This window comes from Oncorhynchus nerka, linkage group LG16 (assembly GCF_034236695.1).
Source record: "Oncorhynchus nerka isolate Pitt River linkage group LG16, Oner_Uvic_2.0, whole genome shotgun sequence".
NCBI classification, from domain to species: domain Eukaryota; kingdom Metazoa; phylum Chordata; class Actinopteri; order Salmoniformes; family Salmonidae; genus Oncorhynchus; species Oncorhynchus nerka.
In genome coordinates, this window is record NC_088411.1 from 4107922 (window position 1) to 4117714 (window position 9793).

General features: G+C 44.5%; 1 pseudogene; it reads left to right on the forward strand.

Annotated features, from left to right (window-relative positions):
* The first annotated feature begins 1001 nt into the window (after positions 1-1001).
* LOC135561157 (twinkle mtDNA helicase-like) lies at positions 1002-3715 on the forward strand (annotated as a pseudogene).
* The last annotated feature ends 6078 nt before the right edge of the window (positions 3716-9793 follow it).

Below are 9793 nucleotides of genomic sequence, written 5' to 3' on the forward strand. Positions count from 1 at the left end.
GTAAACAATTGTTGGAAAAATAACTTGTGTCATCAACAAAGTAGATGTACTAACCGACTTGCCAAAACTATAGATTGTTAACAAGAAACTGGTTGAAAAACGAGTGTTAATGACTCCAACTTAACCTACCTTCCGACTTCAACTGTATAGAGACAATATACAGTGCATTTGGAAAGTTGTCAGACCCCTTTGACTTTTTCCACATTGTGTGACGTTTCAGCCTTATTCCATAATGGATACTTTTTTTTTTGCAAATGGGTAAATAAATAAAAAGCAGATAATACATTTCCATAAGTATTCAGACCCTTTACTAAGTACTTTGTTGAAGAACCTTTGGCAGCGATTACAGCCTCGAGTCTTCTTGGGTATGACGCTACAAGCTTGGCACACCTGTGTGTGGCGTTTCCCCTATTCTTCTCTGCAGATCCTCTCAAGCTCTGTCAGGTTGGTTGGGGAACATTGCTGCACAGCTATTTGCAGGTCTCTCCAGAGATTTTTGATCGGGTTCAAGTCCGGGCTCTGGCTGGGCCATTCAAGTACATTTAGAGACTGGCCCGAAGCCACTCCTGCATTGTCTTGGCTGTGTGCTTTAGGTCATTGCCCTATTGGAAGGTGAACCTTCGCCCCAGTCTGAGGTCCCGAGCGCTCTGGAGCAGGTTTTCATCAAGGATCTCTCTGTACTTCACTTCGTTGATCATTCCCTCGATCCTGACTAGTCTCCCAGTCCCTGCCGCTGAAAAACATCCCCGCAGCATGATGCTGCCACCACTATGCTTCACCGTACGGATGGTGTCAGGTTTCCTCCAGTTGTTACGCTTGGCATTCAGGATAAAGAGTCCAATCTTGGTTTCATCAGACCAGAGAATCTTGTTTCTCATGGTCTGAGAGTCTTTAGGTGCCTCTTGGCAAATTCAAAGTGGGCTGTCATGTGCCTTTTACTGAGGAGTGGCGTCCCTCTGGCCACTTTACCAAAAAGACCTGATTGGTGGAGTGCTGCAGAGATGGTTGTCCTTCTGGAAGTGTCTCCTATCTACACAGAGGACCTCTGGAGCTCTGTCAGAGTGACCATCGGGTTCTTGGTCATCTCCCTGACCAAGGCCCTTCTCCTCCGATTGCTCAGTTTGGCTGGGCGGCCATCTCTAGGAAGAGGCTTGGTGGATCCAAGCTTCTTTAATTTCAGATTGATGGAGGCCACTTTGTTCTCGGGGTCTGTCAATGCTGCAGACATTTTTGGTAACCTTTCCCAGAATTGTGCCTCGACACAATCCTGTCTCGGAGCTCTACGGACAATTCCTTCGACCTCATGGCTTGGTTTTGCTCTGACATGCACTGTCAACTGTGGGACCTTATATAGACAGGCGTGTGCCTTTCCAAATCATGTCCAATCAATTGAATTTACCACCGGTGGACTCCAATCAAGTTGTAGAACAGTGGAGATTTTAGCTTGTAAATCTTTGTGGGGCAAACTACATGTTTTGGGGGGGGGGGTGCATGCCAGCAAAGCCACTACACTACACAACAAAACACAACACTAAACAATACATGAATTGCATTATAATGGTGACAAACGGTGCCCACAAACTGTTAGGGCCTACATAAAGCTGTCCCTTTATTAACTCAATTATTTATTTTATTTTTTAACTTGTTTGCAAACTGATGTGTGGCACGTATTAATGTCAAAATAACATGCATAACATACAACCCCTCCACTTAAAAAATAATAATAATATAAAAAATGTTAAGCTAAAATTGTGGTGCTCAAAAAAGGTGAATGACGGGTCGCAACTGTTGTAGAAACATCTCAAGGATGATCAATGGAAACAGGACGCACCTGAGCTCAATTTCGAGTCTCATAGCAAAGGGTCTAAATACTTGCGTAAATGTGATATTTCAGTTTTGGGGGGGGGGGGGGTATAAATTTGCTAAAAATTCTAAAACCTTGTTTTTGCTTTGTCATTAAGAGGTAATGTGTGTAGATTGATGAGGGGGGGAAACTAATTAAGCTATATTACCTTAAGGCTGTAACAGAACGTGTTATAGAAATGTGGAAAAAGTGAAGTGGTCTGAATACTTTCTGAATGCACTTTAAATGCTTTTATTTGGGTTTCTATGCAAAGTATATGAGTTGATGTTTCTTAAAGCCTGCAGCTAGTTACTTGAAATGAAACACATAATCATACCAAAACATGATAAAACATGTGAACTTACTGACAGAGGCAGCTAATAAACACAAATTGGACATTTACAGTAGCTGGCTAGGCTAAACAAACTGCACCACTGGATAGCTTCCCCGGAGGGTTGCCTCCTGCCCTACCTGGAGCAGTTCAAGCGGGTCACCCTGTGGCTGGGAGGGGACATGCGCTCCTGGGAGGCCTGAAGCGCCGCTCACTGGTGCACCCGGGAGGTCCTGGGCGAGGGCAGGAATCTGACCTGCATCGTCAAAGCCTTCATCCCCGCCACCCAAAAGTCCATTGTGTCGTTCAGGCAGCTCAGGGAGGATGTCTTTGGGGAGCTGGCCAACACAGAGCAGGTGGGTGGGCAACAGGTAGCCTAGTGGTTAGAGCATTGGGTCAGTAACTGAAAGGCTGCTGGATCAAATCCCTGAGCTGACAAGGTAAAAACCTGTCATTCTGCCCCTGAATAAGGCAGTTAACCCACTGTTCCCTGGTAGGCTGTCATTGTAAATTAGAATTTGTTCTTAACTTAGAGTGAGCTCAACAGGATAATGAAGGCCCTTCAAAAGGGGGAGCTGACTGTCTTCACAGGTATAGTCTGTAGTTGGTTGGCATGCACATTGACATTTGGTCATGATGCTTTACACTGAAGTATATAGTTAGCTATGGAAGAATATTCTTCAAATGGGGGATTGATTTTTAACCTGAGACTAGACTGAGTGAGAATATTGCTTCGCTGTGTAAGTCAAAACAAAAGTAAAACTAAGCAATTGATCCGTCTGTTGATTGTGCCTCGAACTCACTGTACCATACCTCTCATATTTTCTTGACCTCCAGGAACCACGGGCAGCGTCAAGACCACCTTCATCAGTGAGTTTGCCCTGGACCCGTGCATGCAGGGTGTCAACCCGCTGTGGGGCACCTTTGAGATCAACAACGTGCGCCTGGCCTAGATCATGCTGACCCAGTTCGTCATGCATAGGCTGGAGGGGAACCTGGACCAGTATGACACGTGGACTGACAAGGTCGAGGACCTACCCCTCTACTTTATGACCTCCCAGGGGCAGCAGAACATCAAGTGAGTCCTCTGAAAGTGTTGAGTGATATGTCAATCAATAGGTGACCTGTACTGCTTGAGTTGTAAATAACTCCCTCCTCTCTCTCCCTCTGCAGGTCTGTGCTGGACACCATGCAACACGCTGTCTACCGCTATGTCTTCAGTCACGTGATCATTGACAACCTCATGATGGGCCTTCCAGGAAGACATTATGGGAGCTTTCAGGAAGTTTGCCACCGGCAGCAGCTGTAACGTCACTCTGATCCTCCAACCCAGGAAGGAGGAGGACAACAGAGAACTAGACTGAATCCATCTTTGGAACAGCCAAAGTGAGTGGAGGGTTACATCTAATTCTGAATTATATAAATATAGACATCAATATAACGCTCTTTCCTTGTATGCCTCTCTAAAGCATGCAGTGTTTTTATTAAACCTGTCAGTGTTGGGTGCATCTCCTTGTTTGATCAATAGGGGGTGTTTGTGACAACGTTATCAACAACAGTTGCACGTATATATCTTCGTTTCACAGACCCAAATAATTTTTCAAGCAAAGAGATTCACTGTAACACACACACACACTGTCACCAATGTATTTTTAATCAATGTGTGTTGGTGCAAGCTGAGAAAGGTCAAAGGTGACAAGGGGGGGGGGGTCAGAGAAGGAGGAGACTTTAGGATAGACTCTAAAGAAGGAGGAGACAACGGTAAAGAAGGAGACAACGGTTAAAAATGAGAAACTAGTGAATTTGGAGAGGCCACCCAAAGCTACCAAAACGCTAAGAGCTGTTAAGACTCCTGCAACAGGGAAGGGCACGACAGACGGAGAGGGGAAGAGCCATAGAGGACAGACAACACACATTGATCTAAGCAAAGTACAGGGTCTCGGTGTATGGCATTATATAATGTATTATGTTATGATTTGATATGATATGACAGAAAAAGCTATTTGGGTTTCCGTTTATGGTACAGTATGATATAATATCCAGAAAAAAAAATATTGCTTAATATTGATGATTTGTCACCTGATTGGAGAATGTGCTTGCTTTTGTGACTGAAAGGTGGGGTGAAAGCTGTTATCTAAAGGTGAAAATAGTTATGTAAAATAAGGTTAGTATGATATGGATGACCGTTGAAAAGTAATAATTGAAAGATCGCTGACCCACCGCATTGCTGCTTGTTTGCCTCATTTAAACGTGAAGCGCTTTTGTCAAACATATGATCAGAATTGGAGATGCAGACAAGGGTGTTTGTAATTAGAGGTTGACAGATTCATCGGAATGGCCGATTAATTAGGGCCGATTTCAAGTTTTCATAACAATCTGATTTTTTTTATTTTTATATACCTTTATTTAACTAGGCAAGTCAGTTAAGAACACATTCTTACTTTCAATGACGGCCTAGGAACGGTGGGTTAACTGCCTCGTTCAGGGGCAGAACGACAGATTTTCACCTTGTCAGCTCGGGGGATCCAATCTTGCAACTTTACAGTTAACTAGTCCATCGCAATAACGACCTGCCTCTCTCGTTGCACTCCACAAGGAAGTTGCTAGCTAGCATTAAACTTATCTTATAAAAAACAATCAATCATAATCACTAGTTAACTACACATGGTTGATGATATAACTAGATATTATCTAGTGTGTCCTGCTTTGCATATAATCTGACTGAGCATACAAGCATACAAGTATCTAAGTATCTGACTAAGCGGTGGTAGGCAGAAGCAGGCACGTAAACATTAATTCAAACAGCATATTCATGCGTTTTGCCAGCAGCTCTTCGTTGTGTGTCAAGCATTGCGCTGTTTATGACTTCAAGCCTATCAACTCCCGAGATGAGGCTGGTGTAACCGAAGTGAAATGGCTAGCTAGTTAACGCGGGCTAATAGCGTTTCAAACGTTTGCAGTGGTTGTTTCCCTTGCTCTGCATGGGTAACGCTGCTTCGAGAGTGGCTGTTGTCGTTGTGTTCCTGGTTCGAGCCCAGGGAGGAGCGAGGAGAGGGACGGAAGCTATACTGTTACACTGGCAATACTAAAGTGCCTATAAGAACATCCAATAGTCAAAGGTTAATGAAATACAAATGGTATAGAGGGAAATAGTCCTATAATTCCTATAATAACTACAACCTAAAACTTCTTACCTGGGAACATTGAAGACTCATGTTAAAAGGAACCAACAGGTTTCATATGTTCTCATGTTCTGAGCAAGGAACTGAAACGTTAGCTTTCTTACATCACACCTGAAACCCCACCTCTTTAAGGAATACCTAGGATAGGATAAAGTAATCCTTCTCACCCCCCTTAAAAGATTTAGATGCACTATTGTAAAGTGGCTGCTCCACTGGATGTCATAAGGTGAATGCACCAATTTGTAAGTCGCTCTGGATAAGAGCGTCTGCTAAATGACTTAAATGTAAAATGTAAATGTAAATAGCACATATTGCACTTTTACTTTCTTCTCCAACACTTTGCTTTTGCATTATTTAAACCAGATTGAACATGTTTCATTATTTACTTGAGGCTGAATTGATTTTATTGATGTATTATATTAAGTTAAAATAAGTGTTCATTCAGTATTGTTGTAATTGTCATTATTACAAATGAATAAATAAAAATCATCCGATTAATCGGTATCGGCATTTTGGTCCTCCAATAATCGGTATCGGTATTGAAAAATCATATCGGTATTGAAAAATCAATCGGTCGACCTCTATTTGTAATTCACCAAAACAGTTTCTGCTCTGAGTTTCCATACATGATCATGCGTGTACAGGAGGCCTATGTAGTTAACCTACAGCTGAGTATTAAGGTATATTGTATGTATGGATGAGCCAGTTCTGTGCTTTAAGGAGTGAATGTTGGTGGACAATGTTTAGCTTCTTTGTCCTGGGGTCCTTTAAGGAGTGAATGTTGGTGGACAATGTTTAGCTGCTTTGTCCTAGGGTCCTTTAAGGAGTGAATGTTGGTGGACAATGTTTAGCTTCTTTGTCCTAGGGTCCTTTAAGGAGTGAATGTTGGTGGACAATGTTTAGCTTCTTTGTCCTGGGGTCCTTTAAGGAGTGAATGTTGGTGGACAATGTTTAGCTTCTTTGTCCTGGGGTCCTTTAAGGAGTGAATGTTGGTGGACAATGTTTAGCTTCTTTGTCCTGGGGTCCTTTAAGGAGTAAATGTATATTGTTTGTGTTAGATTCCTGTTGTGAGTCAATATGGCTTTAATCATTGACAAAGGCTTCAGACTAGTGTGCATACTTGTCTCTGATTGGCCAATGAAACTTCACAGGTGTCAGATGACCTTGTTTATATATTATTTAGGAGAGACTCAATCAATCAAATGTATTTATAAAGACCTTTTTACATAAAGTGCTTTACAGAAACACAGGCTAAAACCCCAAACAGCAAGCAATGCAGATGTAGAAGCACAGTGGCTAGGAAAAACTCCCTAGAAAGGCAGGAACCTAGGAAGAAACCTAGAGAGGAACCAGGCTCTGAGGGGTGGCCAGTCCTCTTCTGGTTGTGCCGGGTGGAGATTATAACAGAATATGGCGAAGATGTTCAAAGATGACCAGCAGGGTCAAATAATAATAATCCCAGTGGTTGTCGAGGGTGCAATAGGTCAGCACCTCAGGAGTAAATGTCAGTTAGCTTTTCATAGCAGAGACAGCAGGTGCGGTAGGGAGAGAGTCGAAAACAGCAGGTCCTGGACAAGGTAACACGTCCGGTGAACAGGTCAGGGTTCCATAGCCGCAGGCAGAACAGTAGAAACTGGAGCAGCAGCAAGACCACGTAGACTGGGGACAGCAAGGAGTCATCAGGCAAGGTAGTCCTCTGGAAGGGGAGGGAGAGAGAGAGAATTAGAGGGAGCATACTTAAATTCACACAGGACACCGGATAAGACAGGAGAAATCCTCCAGATATCACAGACCGACACTAGCCCCCCGACACAAACTATTGCAGCATACATAGTGGAGGCTGAGACAGGAGAGGCCGGGAGACACTGTGGACCCGTCCGACTCTACCTCCGGACAGGGCCAAACAGGCAGGATCGAACCCCACCAACTTTGCCAAAGCACAGCCCCTACACCACTAGAGGGATATCTTCAACCACCAACTTACTACCCTGAGACAAGACAAAGTATAGCCCACGAAGAGCTCCCCCACTGCACGATCCCAAAGTGGGGTGCCAAACCCCTTGGGGGACGCCAACTACTGTATGCATCACATAACAAGCCTTGTGCAACCACATTAGCTCCACTGGAGTATTAGGTAAAACCATTGTCGGCTCCAAGTGTCAGGATGAAAATCTGCAGGTGTGTACCCCCCACTGAAACATTGTTTGACACCTCTGATAAACTGTGTTTCAATGTAATATCGTCATGAAACGCTACACAGACCATATGATTCTACGTTAGTTACTAACTCAAGAACACTACATTTTGTTATTTTAACGTGCATACCATGTCAGGGATTCTCGTGATATTCAGATTGATGTTCAGTACAGGGATATCGGGTTCGTCTCTGTGTTTCATATTGTTCTAACCGCCTCTTTCCTCAGGACTGAATAGATAAGACTGTGGAGTCTGTCAGATCCACTATAGTTTTTCCCTACATAGACCAGTCCTGGGAAACTCCTGGCAAGACACTAGCCTGGTAGTCCTGGCATGTATCCTAGTGGTTAGAGCGTTGGACTTGTAACCAAAATGTTGCAAGATCAAATCCCCGAGCTGACAAGGTAAAAATCTGTCGTTCTGCCCCTGAACAAGGCAGTTAACCCACTGTTCCTAGGCTGTCATTGAAAATAAGAATGTGTTCTTAACTGACTTAGTAAAATAAAATGTAGCTTGCTGGAACTAAAATGTTGTTCTAAGCACAGCCAACCATCCTCCTAAAATGTTATTGTATTCTTGTATTCTAGCCAAGGACTTGTATTCGGTCATTGACTTAAGGAGGGGAGACCAACATGATATTATCCACTCAATGCAAACAAAAGGCATGGAGATGGGAAACACAGCTTTGCTGAGACCGCAGGGGAGACAGTTTTTGAACAGATGCGGTGCTAGGTTTTTTGTTCGATAATTTCCCCCCTCAGTTCTGAGGTTAGTCATGTGAATGCTTAACTGCTGTGGAAGTAGGCTACAGTAAGAGAACATCCCATAATGATTCTAGGCTGTGTGGTTCTGGTTCCGTAGGTCTGGGCATCTTCCCCCTCGGGAGACTGAAAAGATTTGGCATGGGTCCTCAGATCCTCAAAAGGTTCTAGAGCTGCACCATCAAGAGCATCCTGATTGGTTGGATCACTGCCTGGTATGGCAACTGCTCAGCCAGGAGGTGTCAGAGGAAGGCCCTAAAAATGGTCAAAGACTCCAGCCACCCTAGTCATAGACTGTTCTCTCTGCTACCGCACGACAAGCGGTACCGGAGCGCCAAGTCTAGGTCCAAAAGGCTTCTTAACAGCTTCTACCTCCCAAGCCATAAGACTCTTGAACAGCTAATTAAAGGGCTACCCAGACCATTCTTTTACTCTGCTGCTACTCTCTGTTTATTTTCTATGCATAATCACTTTAACTCTACCTACATGTACATATTACCTCAGTTACCTCGACTAACTGGTGTCTCCGCACATTGACTCTGTACCGGTACCCCCTGTATATAGCCTCCACATTGACTCTGTACCGGTACCCCCTGTATGTAGCCTCGCTATTGACTCTGTACCGGTACCCCCTGTATATAGCCTCCACATTGACTCTGTACCGGTACCCCCTGTATATAGCCTCCACATTGACTCTGTACCGGTACCCCCTGTATGTAGCCTCCACATTGACTCTGTACCGGTACCCCCTGTATATAGCCTCCACATTGACTCTGTACCGGTACCCCCTGTATATAGCCTCCACATTGACTCTGTACTGATACCCCCTGTATATAGCCTCCACATTGACTCTGTACCCCCTGTATATAGCCTCCCCCCTGTATATAGCCTCCACATTGACTCTGTACCGGTACCCCCTGTATATAGCCTCCACATTGACTCTGTACCGGTACCCCCTGTATATAGCCTCCACATTGACTCTGTACCGGTACCCCCTGTATGTAGCCTCCACATTGACTCTGTACCGGTACCCCCTGTATATAGCCTCCACATTGACTCTGTACCGGTACCCCCCTGTATATAGCCTCCACTCTTGACTCTGTCCACATTGACTCGGTACCCCCTGTATATAGCCTCCACATTGACTCTGTACCGGTACCCCCTGTATATAGCCTCCACATTGACTCTGTACCGGTACCCCCTGTATATAGCCTCCACATTGACTCTGTACCGGTACCCCTGTATATAGCCTCCACATTGACTCTGTACCGGTACCCCCTGTATATAGCCTCCACATTGACTCTGTACTGATACCCCCTGTATATAGCCTCCACATTGACTCTGTACCGGTACCCCCTGTATATAGCCTCCACATTGACTCTGTACCGGTACTCCCCCTGTATATAGCCTCCACATTGACTCTGTACCGGTACCCCCTGTATGTAGCCTCCACATTGACTCTGTACCGGGTATATACCCC